At 39.3% G+C, this 21,089-nt stretch overlaps 1 long non-coding RNA gene across 1 annotated transcript; it reads left to right on the top strand.

Annotated features, from left to right (window-relative positions):
- Positions 1 to 225: 225 nt before the first annotated feature.
- On the top strand, positions 226 to 13,148 carry LOC134810349 (uncharacterized). The gene is made up of 4 exons (XR_010158143.1): positions 226 to 584; positions 9,193 to 9,408; positions 10,573 to 10,685; positions 11,200 to 13,148. It is a non-coding gene; the product is annotated as an uncharacterized LOC134810349 (long non-coding RNA).
- The last annotated feature ends 7,941 nt before the right edge of the window (positions 13,149 to 21,089 follow it).

The raw sequence follows: 21,089 nt of genomic DNA, 5'->3' as shown, positions 1-21,089 counted from the left end.
ACATAGCATTGCCTGTGACCAAGACACTCATTTTACAGCAAAAGAAGTGTGGCAGTGAACTCATGTTCTTGGAATTTACTGGTCTTACCATGTCCCCCATCATCCTGAAGCAGCTGGATTGACACAACAGTGGAATGGCCTTTTGAAGTCACAATTACAATGCCAACTAGGTGACAATACTTTGCAGGGCTGGGGCAAAGTTCTCCAGAAGGCCATGTATGCTCTGAATCAGCATCCAATATATGGTACTGCTTCTCCCATAGCCAGGATTCACAGGTCCAGGAATCAAGGGGTGGAAAGTGGAAGTGGCACCACTAACCATCACCCTTAGTGACCCACTAGCAAAATTTTTGCTTCCTGTTCCCATGACATTACATTCTGAGATCTTAGTCCCAGAGGGAGGAACGTTGCCACCAGGAGACACAACACAATTCCATTAAACTGGAAGTTAAGATTGTCACTTGCACACTTTGGGCTCCTCCTACCTTTAAGTCAACAAGCTAAGAAGGGAGTTACAGTGTTGCTTGGGCTGATTGACCCAGAATATCAAGATGAAGTCAGTCTACTACTACTCCACAATGGAGGTAAGGAAGAGTATGCGTGGAATATAGACAATCCTTTAGGGTGTCTCTTGGTATTACCATGCCCTGTGATTAAGGTCAATGGGAAACTACAATAGCCCAATCCAGACAGGACTGCAAATGGCCCAGACCCTTCAGGAATAAAGGTTTGGATCACTCCACTAGGAAAAAAACCATAACCTGCTGAGGTTCTTGCTGAAAACAAAGGTAATACAGAAGGGATAGTAGAAGGTAGTCATCAATACCAGCTATGACCACATGACCAAGTGCAGAAATGAGGAATGTTAATTGTCATGAGTATTTCCTCCCTCTTTTTGTTAAGAACATCTTTGTGCATGTATACACTTGTACTATGAAAATATCTTTATTTTATTTCCTTTTTCCTTTATCATGTGACATAAGATTTATTGACTTCATGTCAGCATTTAAGTATTGTTAACTTTATGTAATAGTATTTGGGTTGGGGAATTGGTGAGTTTCCGGTTGTACGAAGGATAGTTGTATTACGTTGGGCATAATTATGACCTTATTATTGTCTTTCTTTGACGATTGTGTATGATTTCAGGAGATGTGTATGGGTTCAAGTTGACAAGGGGTAGACTCATGATGGTTAGTATTGATTGTCAACTTGATTGGATTGAAGGATGCAAAGTATTGTTCTTGGGTGTGTCTGTGAGAGTGTTGTCAAAGGAGATTAACATTTGAGTCAGTGGACTGAGAAAGGCAGACCCACCCTCAATCTGGGTGGGTACAATCTAATCAGCTGCCAGCGAGGCCAGAATAAAAGCAGGCAGAAGAACGTAGAAAGATTAGACCCATTTAGTCCTCTGGCCTACATCTTTCTCCCATGCTGGATGCTTCCTGCCCTTGATCATTGAACTCCAAGTTCTTCAGCTTTGGGACTCGGACTTTCTTTGCTTCTCAGCTTGTAGACAGCCTATTGTGGGACCTCACCTCGTGATCACGTGAGTCAATACTTCTTAATAAACTCCCCTTTATACCTTTATTTACACATCTATTCCATTAGTTCTGTCCCTCTAGAGAACCATATATATATATATCACATGAAACCTGTGATTTCCTATATATTATTGTCTGGATGTTCCTCTCTCAGGCATTGGTAATGCAAATCATAAAAGCACTTGAATTATAGGGTTGTGCCTAATGAGTACAGGATCCAGGAGCCTGATCCTCAACCATAATTGCTCAGAAGTAAGGTTAAAGCAGGTGCTGTTCATCTATAACTCAGATTCTTATTCCCTGAATTCCTAGGCACATCATTGTATTCTATCAGTAATATGTCAAACTATCCTCTTCAAAAGTTGACAATCAATTAGTGCAAAAAGGCTGTATCCATGGACATAACTATGCTTAGAAAAGGTAGACAGTTTATCTTTGCCTTGTTCGACTAAATGCACACTTGACTTGGATTTCTCAGTGCTGGTTAAGCAGCTGCAGGTGCTAGACCCTGGACATGCCTGGCTTCAAAGCCCTGCTCTGCTTGTGACTAGCTCTGTAACCTCTGACAAGTTGCTGAACCTCTTTAAGTCTCAGTTTCCTCATCTGTAAAATATGGGGTATGCCAGTAAATACCTGATGAAGTCTTTATGGGGATTAAATATATGTTAAAGCTCTTAGATCTGTACCTGGTACATGGTAAGCCCACGATACTTGTTAGCTTTTAAATAAGTTTTAAGAATGTTTTCATTGATGTATAACCTCAATGAAACCTCTTACTCTCCAATTTAGCAACAAGTTAACGGTTGATCATAAATGGCTTCAATGCCTTCACTGAGAAACTACGTAGAAATATATTTTTATAACTAGATTCATTGTATCTTATAATTCATTGTTAATTTTTATGTCTTAATAACATTGCTTTGTTTTCATTAACTTATTTTTACAGTTATCCTCTATTTTTGGCAAGTAATACAGGTTTTCATTTGTAGAAGTGATATAAACTTTAATTTAAATAAAAATTTTTAAGGCTGGGCTCACACCTGTAATCCCAATACTTTGGAAGGCTAAGGTGGGAGGATTGCTTTAGGCCAGGAATTTGAGACCAGCCTGGACAACTTAGGGAAACCCTATCTCTACAAAGACATTTTTTGGAAAATTAGCTGGGCATGGTGGCACACACCTATAGTCCCAGCTACCTGGGAAGCTGAGGTGGGAGGACCACTTGAGCCCAAGAGTTCTAGGCTTTGGTGAGCTATCGTCATGCCACTGTACTCCATCCTGGGCAACAGAGCAAGGCCCTGTCTCAAAGAAAGAAAGAGAGGGGCAGTGGGAGAAAAAAAGAGAGAGAGAGAAAGAAAGAGAGAAAGAGCAAGAAAGAAAGAGAGAAAGAAAAAAGAAGAAAAAAAGAGAAAGAAAGAAAGAGAAAAGGTATTTCAGTTTTTTAAAAAAGTGATTCCATATAAATAACATTATTAGGTAAAACATTGTACAAAGGATACCCCACTACATGTAAAACCATGGAGCTGCTACAAAGACTGGAGTTTGGAAACTGAACTAGCTGCTGCCTAAGCCTGCTTTCCCTTCTATCATGCTATTTCTTCACATTCTGCTTATTTCTATTCTGAAAGATCTTTTGTAGTGTTTTATAGTATTTAATTACTTGTGGCTGGGAAATAGAGGAAAAGCTTAAAAGGAAAGAAAAAAATGCTATTTCATTAACCTCTAAAGCAGTATTTCTCAAACTTTAGCATGCATACAAATTACCTACCAGGCATCTTAAATGCAAATTCTGATTCAGCCGGTCTAGGGTGAGGCCCGAGGATTTGCATTTCTAGCAAGCTTCCAGGTGATGCTGATGCTGCTGGTCTAAGGACCACACTTTGATTTGATTAGGCAGGAACTAGAAGTGTATATATATATATAAGCATATATAGAAATATATATATTTTTATAAGCACATTTTTAAAAATATACATTATATATAAAATATATATTATATATAATAAAAATGTGCTTATAAAAATACATATTTTACATATAATATATAAATATGTTATATATTATATATAAATATGTTATATATTATATTTAAATATGTTATATATTATATATAAATATGTTATATATAAATATGTTATGTATAAATATATATTATATATAAATATATTATATATAAATATGTTATATATTATATATAATGTGCTTATTGTTACATATAATTATATTATATATAAAAATATATTAAAATGTGCTTATAAGAAATATATATTATATATTATATATAATATATATTTCTTATAAGCACATTTTTTTAAATGCTAAAATCACTAATCATTAGGGAAATGCAAATCAAAACCACAATTAAATATTGTCCATGAGGATGGCTACCATCAGAAACGAAAGACAAAAAAACAGAAAATAAGCAGTGGCTAGGATGTAAAGAAATTGGAACCTCTGTGAACTATTTGTGGGAGTGTAAAATGGTGAAGCCAATATGGAAAACAGTATGGCACCATTCCTCAAAAAGTTAAGCATAGAATTACCATAAGATTCAGCATTTCACTTATGGGTATATACCCCCCCAAAAAATTGACAGCAGGGACTAGAAGAGGTATTTGTACACCCATGTTCATAGGAACATTAGTCACAGTAGCCAAAAGGTGGAACCAACCCAAGTAACCATTGATAGATGAATGGATAAAAATGTGGTATATACATAAAATGTGTATGTATATATATACATATATATATAGCGCCTTTATTTTTATTTTTTTTTTCTTTTTTTTTATTATACTTTAAGTTTTAGGGTACATGTGCACATTGTGCAGGTTAGTTACATATGTATACATGTGCCATGCTGGTGCGCTGCACCCACCAACTCGTCATCTAGCATTAGGTATATCTCCCAATGCTATCCCTCCCCCCTCCCCCCTCCCCACCACAGTCCCCAGAGTATGATATTCCCCTTCCTGTGTCCATGTGATCTCATTGTTCAATTCCCACCTATGAGTGAGAATATGCGGTGTTTGGTTTTTTGTTCTTGCGATAGTTTACTGAGAATGATGGTTTCCAATTTCATCCATGTCCCTACAAAGGATATGAACTCATCATTTTTTATGGCTGCATAGTATTCCATGGTGTATATGTGCCACATTTTCTTAATCCAGTCTATCATTGTTGGACATTTGGGTTGGTTCCAAGTCTTTGCTATTGTGAATAATGCCGCAATAAACATACGTGTGCATGTGTCTTTATAGCAGCATGATTTATAGTCATTTGGGTATATACCCAGTAATGGGATGGCTGGGTCAAATGGTATTTCTAGTTCTAGATCCCTGAGGAATCGCCACACTGACTTCCACAACGGTTGAACTAGTTTACAGTCCCACCAACAGTGTAAAAGTGTTCCTATTTCTCCACATCCTCTCCAGCACCTGTTGTTTCCTGACTTTTGAATGATTGCCATTCTAACTGGTGTGAGATGATATCTCATAGTGGTTTTGATTTGCATTTCTCTGATGGCCAGTGATGATGAGCATTTTTTCATGTGTTTTTTGGCCTCATAAATGTCTTCTTTTGAGAAGTATCTGTTCATGTCCTTCGCCCACTTTTTGATGGGGTTGTTTGTTTTTTTCTTGTAAATTTGTTTGAGTTCACTGTAGATTCTGGATATTAGCCCTTTGTCAGATGAGTAGGTTGCGAAAATTTTCTCCCATGTTGTAGGTTGCCTATTCACTCTGATGGTAGTTTCTTTTGCTGTGCAGAAGCTCTTTAGTTTAATTAGATCCCATTTGTCAATTTTGGCTTTTGTTGCCATTGCTTTTGGTGTTTTGGACATGAAGTCCTTGCCCACGCCTATGTCCTGAATGGTAATGCCTAGGTTTTCTTCTAGGGTTTTTATGGTTTTAGGTCTAACGTTTAAATCTTTACTCCATCTTGAATTGATTTTTGTATAAGGTGTAAGGAAGGGATCCAGTTTCAGCTTTCTACATATGGCTAGCCAGTTTTCCCAGCACCATTTATTAAATAGGGAATCCTTTCCCCATTGCTTGTTTTTCTCAGGTTTGTCAAAGATCAGATAGTTGTAGGTAAGCGGCGTTATTTCTGAGGGCTCTGTTCTGTTCCATTGATCTATATTTCTGTTTTGGTACCAGTACCATGCTGTTTTGGTTACTGTAGCCTTGTAGTATAGTTTGAAGTCAGGTAGTGTGATGCCTCCAGCTTTGTTCTTTTGGCTTAGGATTGACTTGGCGATGTGGGCTCTCTTTTGGTTCCATATGAACTTTGAAGTAGTTTTTTCCAATTCTGTGAAGAAAGTCATTGGTAGCTTGATGGGGATGGCATTGAATCTGTAAATTACCTTGGGCAGTATGGCCATTTTCACGATATTGATTCTTCCTACCCATGAGCAAGGAATGTTCTTCCATTTGTTTGTATCCTCTTTTATTTCCTTGAGCAGTGGTTTGTAGTTCTCCTTGAAGAGGTGCTTCACATCCCTTGTAAGTTGGATTCCTAGGTATTTTATTCTCTTTGAAGCAATTGTGAATGGGAGTTCACTCATGATTTGGCTCTCTGTTTGTCTGTTGTTGGTGTATAAGAATGCTTGTGATTTTTGTACATTGATTTTGTATCCTGAGACTTTGCTGAAGTTGCTTATCAGCTTAAGGAGATTTTGGGCTGAGACGATGGGGTTTTCTAGATAAACAATCATGTCGTCTGCAAACAGGGACAATTTGACTTCCTCTTTTCCTAATTGAATACCCTTTATTTCCTTCTCCTGCCTGATTGCCCTGGCCAGAACTTCCAACACTATGTTGAATAGGAGCGGTGAGAGAGGGCATCCCTGTCTTGTGCCAGTTTTCAAAGGGAATGCTTCCAGTTTTTGCCCATTCAGTATGATATTGGCTGTGGGTTTGTCATAGATAGCTCTTATTATTTTGAAATATGTCCCATCAATACCTAATTTATTGAGAGTTTTTAGCATGAAGGGTTGTTGAATTTTGTCAAAGGCTTTTTCTGCATCTATTGAGATAATCATGTGGTTTTTGTCTTTGGCTCTGTTTATATGCTGGATTACATTTATTGATTTGCGTATGTTGAACCAGCCTTGCATCCCAGGGATGAAGCCCACTTGATCATGGTGGATAAGCTTTTTGATGTGCTGCTGGATTCGGTTTGCCAGTATTTTATTGAGGATTTTTGCATCAATGTTCATCAAGGATATTGGTCTAAAATTCTCTTTTTTGGTTGTGTCTCTGCCCGGCTTTGGTATCAGAATGATGCTGGCCTCATAAAATGAGTTAGGGAGGATTCCCTCTTTTTCTATTGATTGGAATAGTTTCAGAAGGAATGGTACCAGTTCCTCCTTGTAACTCTGGCAGAATTCGGCTGTGAATCCATCTGGTCCTGGACTCTTTTTGGTTGGTAAACTATTGATTATTGCCACAATTTCAGCTCCTGTTATTGGTCTATTCAGAGATTCAACTTCTTCCTGGTTTAGTCTTGGGAGAGTGTATGTGTCGAGGAATGTATCCATTTCTTCTAGATTTTCTAGTTTATTTGCGTAGAGGTGTTTGTAGTATTCTCTGATGGTAGTTTGTATTTCTGTGGGATCGGTGGTGATATCCCCTTTATCATTTTTTATTGCGTCTATTTGATTCTTCTCTCTTTTTTTCTTTATTAGTCTTGCTAGCGGTCTATCAATTTTGTTGATCCTTTCAAAAAACCAGCTCCTGGATTCATTAATTTTTTGAAGGGTTTTTTGTGTCTCTATTTCCTTCAGTTCTGCTCTGATTTTAGTTATTTCTTGCCTTCTGCTAGCTTTTGAATGTGTTTGCTCTTGCTTTTCTAGTTCTTTTAATTGTGATGTTAGGGTGTCAATTTTGGATCTTTCCTGCTTTCTCTTGTGGGCATTTAGTGCTATAAATTTCCCTCTGCACACTGCTTTGAATGCGTCCCAGAGATTCTGGTATGTTGTGTCTTTGTTCTCGTTGGTTTCATATATAGCGCCTTTAAAAGGAAGGAAATTATGACACATGATACAACATGGATGAACCTTGAAAACACTATGCTAAGTGAAATAAACCAGTCACACACACACAAAAATACTGTGTGATTCCATTTCTATGAGGTACCTAGTGTAGTCAAATTCAGAGACCAGAAAATAGAATGGTGGGTGCTGGGGGCTGTCGATAGGGGGAAAATAGGGAGCTCTTGTCTCATAGGTACAGAGTTTCAGTTTGTGATGATGAAAAAGTTCTAGAAATGAATAATGGTGATGATTGCATAACAATGTGAAGGTGCTTAAAGCCACCTAATTGTACACTTGACAATGGTCAATATGATAACTTTCATTATATACATTTTACCACAATTTTTTAAATTAAGGAACATAGCTGAAGACTGTAATAAATAGATAGATATAACCAGTGTTGGTAAAGTTACAAGGCATGTGATACTCTTATATTATCAGTGAAGGAGGAGTGGAAGAGAGATAAATTGGTACAAGTTTCTGAAGGATAATGTGACAATATAATTTTGCCTACCTTTTAACCTATAAAGTTTATTATTGGGTAAATATGATATGTGCAAATATTAGGCTAAAGAGCAATCCATAACAGTGCTATTTATAAGAACAAAAACATAAAAACTTCTTAAATGTCCAAAACTATGGGATTGGGTAAGTATGGCACATTAGCTATGAAATGGAATAAATGCATTCTTTTAAAATGATATTTAGAAGAATATTCAATGATTTGGAAGTGTATGCACAATTTAGTGGGTGGAAAAAGCAGGTTACCAAATGTAGGTACAACATACATGTAAAAAACAGTAAAAAATATTAACCGTGAGTATGTAGGGAAGTGTATTCTAAGTTATTTTCTTCCTTTTGCCTATCTATATTTTCTATCTTTTTTGGGTAAGGAGCTTTTATTACTTTGGGATCAAGAAGTAAGTAACTTTTCGGCCAGGCGGGGTGGCTCACACCTGTAATCCTAGCACTTTGGGAGGCCAAGGCAGGCGGATCACTTGAGGTCAGGAGTTGTAAACCAGCCTGGCCAACATGATGAAACCCCATCTCTACTAAAAATACAAAAAAAAATTAGCTGGACATGGTGGCAGGTGCCTGTAATCTCAGCTACTTGGGAGGCTGAGGCAGGAGAATTGCTTGAACCAGGGAGTCAGAGGTTGCAGTGAGCCAAGATGGAGCCACTGCACTCCAGCCTGGGTGACAGAGTGAGACTCTGTCTCTAACAACAACAACAACAAAAGTAAGTAACTTTTAAAAATAATTTTTTAAGACCCTGGATAAATGTTGGGGCAAAATGGGCTAATCATTCACTGGTCCATAGTGGGAGATATCCACTTTAAATTATTTAAAATGTTAAAGCAGGGAGAAAACTTAGAGAGGAAACTCTAAGATGCTCTTCCTCTTTTTAAAATTAGGAAACAAAGTATACAGACTTATAAGTACACTGAAAAAGGCGGCTATATTATTTCAGATTCAGTTTGGCTGGGAGTAACAGTACTTTGGACACACAGGTTTTTATTCACTTAAGCAAAATTTCTAGAGTTCTGCAGCTAGGACTGAAGCGGTGTCCCGTGGTATCTCAGGGAGCAGATTTTTGTCTTGTTGCTCTACTCTCTTCAGCATTTAGCATTTAGCTCATGAGCCAGCACAGCTGTTGGAGCTCCAGCCATCACATCTGACAACTGGAAGTAGAAAGAGAGAACACCCACCCTCTCACTTTAAGGACACTTCTTGGAAGCTACTCACAACGTATCTGCTACACGCTAATAACCAGAACTCTGTCACCTAATTGAACAGGAATGGAAAGCAGGTCAGAAAACACAGTCTTTACTGCATGTGAGTCTGCGCTCAGCTAAAAATCAGAGTTTGGTTACTAAGGCAGAAAAGATCTCAGGGTACAGCTTTCTCTCTCTGCAGCTGCCTCACTACATATAGGATTGGCAATAGATTGGAATAGTGTCTCCCCTACACTACACTCGCCCAGCAGAGAAAGGCACATCAGAACTCTTACCCTTTCTGACTATGGAGAGTGGGAAAATCACCACGCTCTTCAATATGGAGTTTATTTAAAAATTCTATTTGCTAAAGTTTTAAATTATATTTATCCAGTGTTACAATGAAAGAGACGCAAACAGCAAGACAATTCTATTTAAAAAAAAAAAAAAAACTAAAGGATCCCATCTCCATAAATATCCAGTACAAGCTTTTGTAACCTCTTCTGATAATCACTTTTTACATGATTATGTTCTTCAAGATATATGCACAGAATTATAATCACTGTGCAATGCTGTTATATTTTTTCACTTCGTGTTATTTAAAATATGCTCTCTGCTCTCTCATATGTCCATATTGTTAATATACCTACCATTTTTCATGCCAAAATATTGAATCAATGTAGCAATTATACCTATGTTACCAATTATAGGACATTTTCATGACTTCCAGTTGGTTTTGTGTTTGTTGTTGTTTTGTCACACAAATAGAATAGCTATAAACGTCTTAGTGCAAACAAGCATTTCTTTCTTCTAAGAACTTCTTTAGAATAAATTGTCAAACATGGGACTATCAGAGCAAGGACCATGGCCAATCTGGTGGCTCCTATGTGAACTATATTCTCTCCAGGAAATTCTCTAATCATCAAGGTATCTACACCATTTAATGATGCTATTTTGTCCTCAGCTCTGCCAAATATAAATTTCTACCACATTTAATGGTTTCTAATTTACTGGGGATATGGTGATATGAACTAAATCACTTGAGTCTGAATATATTTAAATGTTTTTTAAGCAGAACATCATTGATGTTTATTTACTATTTATGTTTTTAATCCCTTCGAGTCATATATCCATTCCTATTTTGCAATCTGACTACAATTAGAAACTGCTGTTGTAAATTTACACCAGTTCCTCTTATCTTCTGAACCCCAAATGTGTATCTTATCATTTTTATTATGAATGATCTTCCTTTCTGTTGCTTTTCTTCCCCCTGCTCCCTCCTTAGGGGTGCTCAAATGAAAGAGAAAAGTTTAAAAAGCAACATTTGTTAGAAGACATAATGATGCACGTTTCTGCTCAACTGGGAGTACTTTGTCTGCTGGGGCCAAGGTCTGGGAGGTATGTTTCCTATTAGAAGAAGCAGGTTCCTAGGTTCTCTCTGCTGCCCACAGAAATGGCAGGACTTGGAATGCAGGGGCAGCACAGTGTGTACTCAAGGCAAAAGACAAGTAAAGGAAGCAAGATACTGTGCCCAGGCCATGCTAAGGGCCTACTGGCAGGCATTTTTCAGACCATATAGGTGGACTCCTAGTTTTCCATGGGATGCATTCCTAAAAAAGCATTTTCATTTGAATGTCTGAAAATCACACATTGGGATACATGTTATGGATTTATGGATTGGGGGAAGGCTGAAAAAACATTGTGAATCCCTAATTATTGGGTCCTTAGATACTGCTTATCTCAGGCCTGAGCCACTCAGTGAACAGAAGAGAGACTATTGAGCCCAACAACTTCTCCTCCTTTGTATTAGGTTGGTGCAAAAATAACTGTAGTTTTTTGCCATTAAAAGTAACAGCCAAAACCACAATTACTTTTGCACCAACCTAATACCCCTTCTCTGATCCATTTACAGGCCCCCTGCAGAAGGTCATGATGCCCTCAGTCTTTACACTTGAACTCTGGGACACTCTAGTTACCTGGAGAAGAGGTGGCGCTATTTTCTAACATGGAGACAGACACAACACAAACAAACATATAAAAGCTAAAATCTGAAAAAGCAAGTAAATAAGCATGATAATTACCAATTTATGCAATAAAGGATATAGACAAGGTGACATCAGAAAGAGTAATTTGGAGGTGGTGCTATTTAAGATAAGATCATCAGGGAGGCCCTCCCGGAGACGGGGACATTTGAGCTGAGATGCAAAAGATGGTAGACACACAAAGAGCAGAGAAGGGTATGCCAGGAAGAGGGAGCAAGCCAAGACCCTCCAGCTAGTGGAGAGTTGGGGCCTGCAGGAACTGAAAGGCAGGAGGGCAGAAGGGCAGAGGTGCAGGAGGGCAGAAGGGCAGAGGTGCAAGCAGGGGCCACCTCCTGGATGAGTTTAGGGACCATGGTGAAGCCAAGTTAAAAGACAGACGTTATAGAAATATGATTGGACAAAGCAGGATTTAAAATGCTGTTTAAACAATGCTATTTTCTGTTGTGTCTGCTGTATTCTATATTACATTGCATTTAACTATAAAGATATTTTAGAGAGCAGGGGAGTGGAGGAGCCAAGATGGCCGAATAGGAACAGCTCCGGTCTACAGCTCCCAGCGTGAGCGACGCAGAAGACGGGTGATTTCTGCATTTCCATCTGAGGTACTGGGTTCATCTCACTAGGGAGTGCCAGACAGTGGGCGCAGGTCAGTGGGTGCGCACACCGTGCGCAAGCCGAAGCAGGGCGAGGCATTGCCTCACTTGGGAAGCCCAAGGGGTCAGGGAGTTCCCTTTCCGAGTCAAAGAAAGGGGTGACGGACTCACCTGGAAAATTGGGTCACTCCCACCCGAATATTGCGCTTTTCGGACCGGCTTAAAAAAATGGCACACCACGAGATTATATCCCGCACCTGGCTCGGAGGGTCCTACCCCCACGGAGTCTCGCTGGTTGCTAGCACAGCAGTCTGAGATCAAACTGCAAGGCGGCAGAGAGGCTGGGGGAGGGGCGCCCGCCATTGCCCAGGCTTGCTTAGGTAAACAAAGCAGCCAGGAAGCTCGAACTGGGTGGAGCCCACCACAGCTCAAGGAGGCCTGCCTGCCTCTGTAGGCTCCACCTCTGGGGGCAGGGCACAGACAAACAAAAAGACAGCAGTAACCTCTGCAGACTTAAATGTCCCTGTCTGACAGCTTTGAAGAGAGCAGTGGTTCTCCCAGCACGCAGCTGGAGATCTGAGAACGGGCAGACTGCCTCTTCAAGTAGGTCCCTGACCCCTGACCCCCGAGCAGCCTAACTGGGAGGCACCCCCCAGCAGGGGCACACTGACACCTCACACTGCAGGGTATTCCAACAGACCTGCAGCTGAGGGTCCTGTCTGTTAGAAGGAAAACGAACAAACAGAAAGGACATCCACACAAAAAACCCATCTGTACATCACCATCATCAAAGACCAAAAGTAGATAAAACCACAAAGATGGGGGAAAAAACAGAACAGAAAAACGGGAAACTCTAAAACGCAGAGCACTTCTCCTCCTCCAAAGGAACACAAGTTCCTCACCAGCAACGAAACAAAGCTGGATGGAGAATGACTTTGACGAGCTGAGAGAAGAAGGCTTCAGATGATCAAATTACTCTGAGCTACGGGAGGACATTCAAACCAAAGGCAAAGAAGTTGAAAACTTTGAAAACAATTTAGAAGAATGTATAACTAGAATAACCAATACAGAGAAGTGCTTAAAGGAGCTGATGGAGCTGAAAACCAAGGCTTGAGAACTACGTGAAGAATGCAGAAGCCTCAGGAGCCGATGCGATCAACTGGAAGAAAGGGTATCAGCAATGGAAGATGAAATGAATGAAACTAAGCGGCAAGGGAAGTCTAGAGAAAAAAGAATAAAAAGAAATGAGCAAAGCCTCCAAGAAATATGGGACTATGTGAAACGACCAAATCTACATCTGATTGGTGTACCTGAAAGTGATGGGGAGAATGCAACCAAGTTGGAAAACACTCTGCAGGATATTATCCAGGAGAACTTCCCCAATCTAGCAAGGCAGGACAACGTTCAGATTCAGGAAATACAGAGAACGCCACAAAGATACTCCTCAAGAAGAGCAACTCCAAGACACATAATTGTCAGATTCACCAAAGTTGAAATGAAGGAAAAAACGTTAAGGGCAGCCAGAGAGAAAGGTCAGGTTACCCTCAAAGGGAAGCCCATCAGACTAACAGCGGATCTCTCGGCAGAAACCCTACAAGCCAGAAGAGAGTGGGGGCCAATATTCAACATTCTTAAAGAAAAGAATTTTCAACCTAGAATTTCATATCCAGCCAAACTAAGCTTCATAAGTGAAGGAGAAATAAAATACTTTATAGACAAGCAAATGCTGAGAGATTTTGTCACCACCAGGCCTGCCTTACAAGAGCTCCTGAAGCAAGCACTAAACATGGAAAGGAACAACCGGTACCAGCCGCTGCAAAATCATGCCAAAATGTAAAGACCATCGAGACTAGGAAGAAACTGCATCAACTAACGAGCAAAATCACCAGCTAACATCATAATGACAGGATCAAATTCACACATAACAATATTAACTTTAAATGTCAATGGACTAAATGCTCCAATTAAAAGACACAGACTGGCAAATTGGATAAAGAGTCAAGACCCATCCGTGTGCTGTATTCAGGAAACCCATCTCACGTGCAGAGACACACATAGGCTCAAAATAAAAGGATGGAGGAAGATCTACCAAGCAAATGGAAAACAAAAAAAGGCAGGGGTTGCAATCCTAGTCTCTGATGAAACAGACTTTAAACCAACAAAGATCAAAAGAGACAAAGAAGGCCATTACATAATGGTAAAGGGATCAATTCAACAAGAAGAGCTAACTATCCTAAATATATATGCACCCAATACAGGAGCACCCAGATTCATAAAGCAAGTCCTGAGTGACCTACAAAGAGACTTAGACTCCGACATATTAATAATGGGAGACTTTAACACCCCACTGTCAACATTAGACAGATCAACGAGACAGAAAGTCAACAAGGATACCCAGGAATTGAACTCAGCTCTGCACCAAGCGGACCTAATAGACATCTACAGAACTCTCCACCCCAAATCAACAGAATATACATTTTTTTCAGCACCACACCACACCTATTCCAAAATTGACCACATACTTGGAAGTAAAGCTCTCCTCAGCAAATGCAAAAGAACAGAGATTATAACAAACTATCTCTCAGACCACAGTGCAATCAAACTAGAACTCAGAATTAAGAATCTCACTCAAAACCGCTCAACTACATGGAAACTGAACAACCTGCTCCTGAATGACTACTGGATACATAATGAAATGAAGACAGAAATAAAGATGTTCTTTGAAACCAACGAGAACAAAGACACAACATACCAGAATCTCTGGGACGCATTCAAAGCAGTGTGTAGAGGGAAATTTATAGCACTAAATGCCCACAAGAGAAAGCAGGAAAGATCCAAAATTGACACCCTAACATCACAATTAAAAGAACTAGAAAAGCAAGAGCAAACACATTCAAAAGCTAGCAGAAGGCAAGAAATAACTAAAATCAGAGCAGAACTGAAGGAAATAGAGACACAAAAAAATCCTTCAAAAAATTAATGAATCCAGGAGCTGGTTTTTTGAAAGGATCAACAAAATTGACAGACTGCTAGCAAGACTAATAAAGAAAAAAAGAGAGAAGAATCAAATAGACACAATAAAATGATAAAGGGGATATCACCACCGATCCCACAGAAATACAAACTACCATCAGAGAATACTACAAACACCTCTACGCAAATAAACTAGAAAATCTAGAAGAAATGGATACATTCCTGGACACATACACTCTCCCAAGACTAAACCAGGAAGAAGTTGAATCTCTGAATAGACCAATAACAGGAGCTGAAATTGTGGCAATAATCAATAGTTTACCAACCAAAAAGAGTCCAGGACCAGATGGATTCACAGCCGAATTCTACCAGAGGTACAAGGAGGAACTGGTACCATTCCTTCTGAAACTATTCCAAGCAATAGAAAAAGAGGGAATCCTCCCTAACTCATTTTATGAGGCCAGCATCATTCTGATACCAAAGCTGGGCAGAGACACAACCAAAAAAGAGAATTTTAGACCAATATCCTTGATGAACATTGATGCAAAAATCCTCAATAAATTACTGGCAAAACGAATCCAGCAGCACATCAAAAAGCTTATCCACCATGATCAAGTGGGCTTCATCCGTGGGATGCAAGGCTGGTTCAATATATGCAAATCAATAAATGTAATCCAGCATATAAACAGAGCCAAAGACAAAAACCACATGATTATCTCAATAGATGCAGAAAAGGCCTTTGACAAAATTCAACAACCCTTCATGCTAAAAACTCTCAATAAATTAGGTATTGATGGGACATATTTCAAAATAATAAGAGCTATCTATGAAAAACTCACAGCCAATATCGTACTAAATGGGCAAAAACTGGAAGCATTCCCTTTGAAAACTGGCACAAGACAGGGATGCCCTCTCTCACCACTCCTATTCAACATAGTGTTGGAAGTTCTGGCCAGGGCAATTAGGCAGGAGAAGGAAATAAAGGGTATTCAATTAGGAAAAGAGGAAGTCAAATTGTCCCTGTTTGCAGATGACATGACTGTATATCTAGAAAACCCCATTGTCTCAGCCCAAAATCTCCTTAAGCTGATAAGCAACTTCAGCAAAGTCTCAGGATACAAAATCAATGTACAAAAATCACAAGCATTCTTATACACCAACAACAGACAAACAGAGAGCCAAATCATGAGTGAACTCCCATTCACAATTGCTTCAAAGAGAATAAAATACCTAGGAATCCAACTTACAAGGGATGTGAAGGACCTCTTCAAGGAGAACTACAAACCACTGCTCAAGGAAATAAAAGAGGATACAAACAAATGGAAGAACATTCCATGCTCATGGGTAGGAAGAATCAATATCGAGAAAATGGCCATACTGCCCAAGGTAATTTACAGATTCAATGCCATCCCCATCAAGCTACCAATGACTTTCTTCACAAAATTGGAAAAAACTACTTTAAAGTTCATATGGAACCAAAAAAGAGCCCACATCGCCAAGGCAATCCTAAGCCAAAAGAACAAAGCTGGAGGCATCACACTACCTGACTTCAAACTATACTACAAGGCTACAGTAACCAAAACAGCATGGTACTAGTACCAAAACAGAGATATAGATCAATGGAACAGAACAGAGCCCTCAGAAATAACACCGCATATCTACAACTATCTGATCTTTGACAAACCTGAGAAAAACAAGCAATGGGGAAAGGATTCCCTATTTAATAAATGGTGCTGGGAAAACTGGCCAGCCATATGTAGAAAGCTGAAACTGGATCCCTTCCTTACGCCTTATACAAAAATCAATTCAAGATGGATTAAAGACTTAAACGTTAGACCTAAAACCATAAAAACCCTAGAAGAAAACCTAGGCATCACCATTCAGGACATAGGCATGGGCAAGGACTTCATGTCCAAAACACCAAAAGCAATGGCAATAAAAGACAAAATCGACAAATGGGATCTAATTAAACTAAAGAGCTTCTGCACAGCAAAAGAAACCACCATCAGAGTGAACAGGCAACCTACAAAATGGGAGAAAATTTTCGCAACCTACTCATCTGACAAAGGGCTAATATCCAGAATCCACAATGAACTCAAACAAATTTACAAGAAAAAAACAACCCCATCAAAAAGTGGGCGAAGGACATGAACAGACACTTCTCAAAAGAAGACATTTATGCAGCCAAAAAACACATGAAAAAATGCTCATCATCACTGGCCATCAGAGAAATGCAAATCAAAACCACAATGAGATACCATCTCACACCAGTTAGAATGGCGATCATTAAAAAGTCAGGAAACAACAGGTGCTGGAGAGGATGTGGAGAAACAGGAACACTTTTACACTGTTGGTGGGACTGTAAACTAGTTCAATCATTGCGGAAGTCAGTGTGGCGATTCCTCAGGGATCTAGAACTAGAAATACCATTTGACCCAGCCATCCCATTACTGGGTATATACCCAAATGACTATAAATCATGCTGCTATAAAGACACATGCACACGTATGTTTATTGTGGCATTATTCACAATAGCAAAGACTTGGAACCAACCCAAATGTCCAACAATGATAGACTGGATTAAGAAAATGTGGCACATATACACCATGGAATACTATGCAGCCATAAAAAATGATGAATTCATGTCCTTTGTAGGGACATGTATGAAATTGGAAATCATCATTCTCAGTAAACTATCACAAGAACAAAAAACCGAACACCGCATATTCTCACTCATAGGTGGGAATTGAACAATGAGATCACATGGACACAGGAAGGGGAATATCACACTCTGGGGACTGTGGTGGGGTGGGGGTAGGGGGGAGGGATAGCATTGGGAGATATACCTAATGCTAGATGACGAGTTAGTGGGTGCAGCGCACCAGCATGACACATGTATACATATGTAACTAACCTGCACGATGTGCATATGTACCCTAAAACTTAAAGTATAATAAAAAAAAAAGATATTTTAAATATATAGTTTGTATCATTGATCCCACTTTGTTACAGGTAATTTATTCTATTATTTTAATGGACAAAAATGGCATATTTTCATTGCAGTTATAGAAGTACATGATCTTGCTTTCTTAAAGGTATTTTATGAATATTTTCTATTTAGTTCATATTAAACTCATACACACATTACTTTTGCTGACAAGCCCAGTGTTTTGGCACCAGCTTATCTTCCCAGTGTGTGCCAAGATGGTAATTTTCTTGATCTGATTCTCATATTCAGACTAGGACTTGATAACCTTTGTAGTACAATCCCCTCTTCTTTCTTGGAACTAAAAAATGCTGAGGATAAACCAATGGTTCTTCAGTAGATTGCTCCTCCTGTTAATTTATTCATTTATTGATTCATTTTTCCCAGTCATTAACTCAGTATCTATTTCTTTAGTATCTTATGAGCCAGCTACTCTATTATCACTGAGGACATAAAGATGGATAAGATAGTTTTTGCCCTCCAGGAGCTCACATCCTGGTAGAGAAGACAGACACTAAACCAATAATAATGATGCAGTGTGATATGCTGCATAATTACATATGCAAATGCAAGGGTAACACAAAGTGGGGGCATAATTAATTTTCCTTGGGGTAATTGGTACAAACTTCAGAGTCTGGCATTTGTCTTGAGTCTTAAAGATCTGAGCAAGATTTACTGGACAAAGATGAGGAGAAGGTCATCACAGAAGGAGGAAAAAGCATGAGCAAAGAGGGGAACTTTTTTTTATATTTTAATATTTTCATCAAAATAATGCATTCACGTGGTTTTAAAATGTAATTTTCAAGAAGAGAAAATTATAAGAAGACGCCTCTATCCCACACTTTCATTCCTACTCTACTCCAAGGGGCAACCATTATTTTTCCTTTTTTAAAAAATAATTTTTTTTATTTTAGAATAGTTTTAGATTTGCAAAAACATGTAAAGATAGTACAGAGATTTTCTGTATATGCCACACCCAGTTTTCCTTATAAATTAAATTAATAATATTAATATCTTAATAGCACATTTACTATAATGAACGAACCAATATTGATATAGTTTTAATCCAAGCCCATCCTTTACCCACATTTCCTAACTTTTTATCTAATTTTTTTTCTGTTCCATCCAGGATCCTACAGGACATTTAATTATCACGTCTCCTTAGGCCCCTCTCAACTGTGGCAGTTTCTCAGACTTCGTTGTTTTTGCTCTTTCTCTTTCACGTGGGGAGAGTGTGGTGAGCAGAATAATGGCCCTCAGAGATATCCTTGCCCTTAATATACAGAATCTGCGAATATGTTGTTTTACTGCAAAGGGGAATTAAGATTCCAGAAGGAATTCAGGTTGTTAATCAGTTGACTTTAAGATGGGGAGAGTAACCTGGACTATCCAGATGGACTCAAAGTGATCATAAGGGTCCTTAGAAGGGAAAATGGGAGGTAGAAAGGACCAGGGAGGGGTCCGCAGGAGTAGGACTTTGCTGACATTGCTGGCTTTGAAGATGGAGGAAGGGGACCATGAGCCAAGGAGAGCTGGAAAAAGGCAAAGAAATGAATTCCCCCTTACAGTCTCCAGAAAGGATCACAGCCTTGCTAAGGCCTTGATGTTCACCCAGTGATATCTGTGTTGGACTTCTGATCTATGGAACTGAGAAGTGATACATTTATCTTGTTTTAAGCCACTTAGTTTGTGGTAATTTGTCACAGTGGCAATAGAACATGAATGCAGGCTTCCTTCACGTAGTCCATTCCACGTTGACTTCAGTTTGACTGGTTAGGAAATCATCATCCTGTTGGAGGACTGCAAAATGCTAACATACTTTGTGTCTCTTTTCCTAGGAACAGCTCAGTTTCTCCAGCAAGGAATCCTCCTGTCCTGTCTAAAAGGCAACCTGCATCCCAGGAGCAAAGAGAAGGAAAAGCACTGAGGAGTACGGCCATGCCATACGCAGATTCGCAATTAATTCTCTCACTTGCAGCCCTATGACTAATTCTGGGCCAGGCTGTGCATATTGTCTCCAAATCCTGAGGCTCTTGCCTCCCATTCTCCAAAGAATAATCAGCCTCCTGCCTGGGGGGTGATTACACAGCTGCTAGGGTTCTATGCCTGAGCCATAAGTGAGGTACACAGACTGTTTCCCATGTTAACATATTCTTCAGTTTATTCCCACACTCTCTGCTGTACTGGATTCCTCAGTTTCTGAGCTTCTCCAGGAGTCTACAGGACTAACTTATTCTCTCCTTGTTAGTACCAACTTCTTGCTTGTCCTTTAAGATATGATATCCTCAATCTGGTTATAGCAGACACCTTTCCTACATCCCTTTCCTGTCTTTTGAAATATGATTGAAATATTTCATCAATTAATGTCTTCTCTCCTATTCTCTTTGAACTTGCAAGCTTAAGCCTCTTTTATCTTTTCAAATATTTTAGCAGGATCTCTGAAAGGAGAGGCTATAAACTTCTATGTCTATTCTTCTATCTTTAAATTCAACAAGAGGCAGAACATTTTCATGTTTAAGTTAGGCCTGCATTTAAATCCTGCCTCTGTCACATACTTTTCTAAGACTTAGCAATTTGCTAACCTCTGGAAACCTTGACCTCCTTTCTGTAAAATGAGAACCTACCTCATTGGGTTGTTGTGAGGATCAAATAAAATATGTATGGTTGGCACGTACTTGGCATTCAGCAATTCCTTAATAAATGTCAGTAATCACCATCATGCAGATAAGAAAGGATTTGCACATGACTGAAAAGGGAACTTGGGGACATGAGGCCCCCCAAAAAGTCAAATTGGTGTTTGAATGGCTGACATGGCAATAACTTAAAAGAACCTGTGGGCCAGGAGCAATAGCTCATGTCTGTAATCCCAGCACTTTGGGAGGCATAGGTGGGAGGATCACTTGAGCCCAGGAGTTCAAGAAGAGCCTGGGAAACATGGCAAAACTCCATCTCTACAAAAAATAAAAATAACAAAAAATAGCCAGGTATGGTGGCACGCACCTATAGTCCCAGCTACTTAGGAGGCTGAGATAGGAGGATTGATTGAGTCCAGGAGGTCATGTCACTGCCCTCCAGCCTGGGTGACAGAACAAGACACTTTCTCAAAAAAAAAAAAAAAAAGAAGAAGAAGAAGAAGAAGAATGTGCGTCAGAGTTCCAAGCTAAAGAATCCAGAAAGAGCCAACCCAGAGATTCATTTCTTATCTATG

The sequence above is a fragment of the Pan troglodytes genome, chromosome 5 (assembly GCF_028858775.2).
Source record: "Pan troglodytes isolate AG18354 chromosome 5, NHGRI_mPanTro3-v2.0_pri, whole genome shotgun sequence".
Lineage (NCBI taxonomy): Eukaryota > Metazoa > Chordata > Mammalia > Primates > Hominidae > Pan > Pan troglodytes.
The sequence above is the reverse complement of the archived record's forward strand: the minus strand, read 5'-3'. Positions and strand labels throughout refer to the sequence as shown.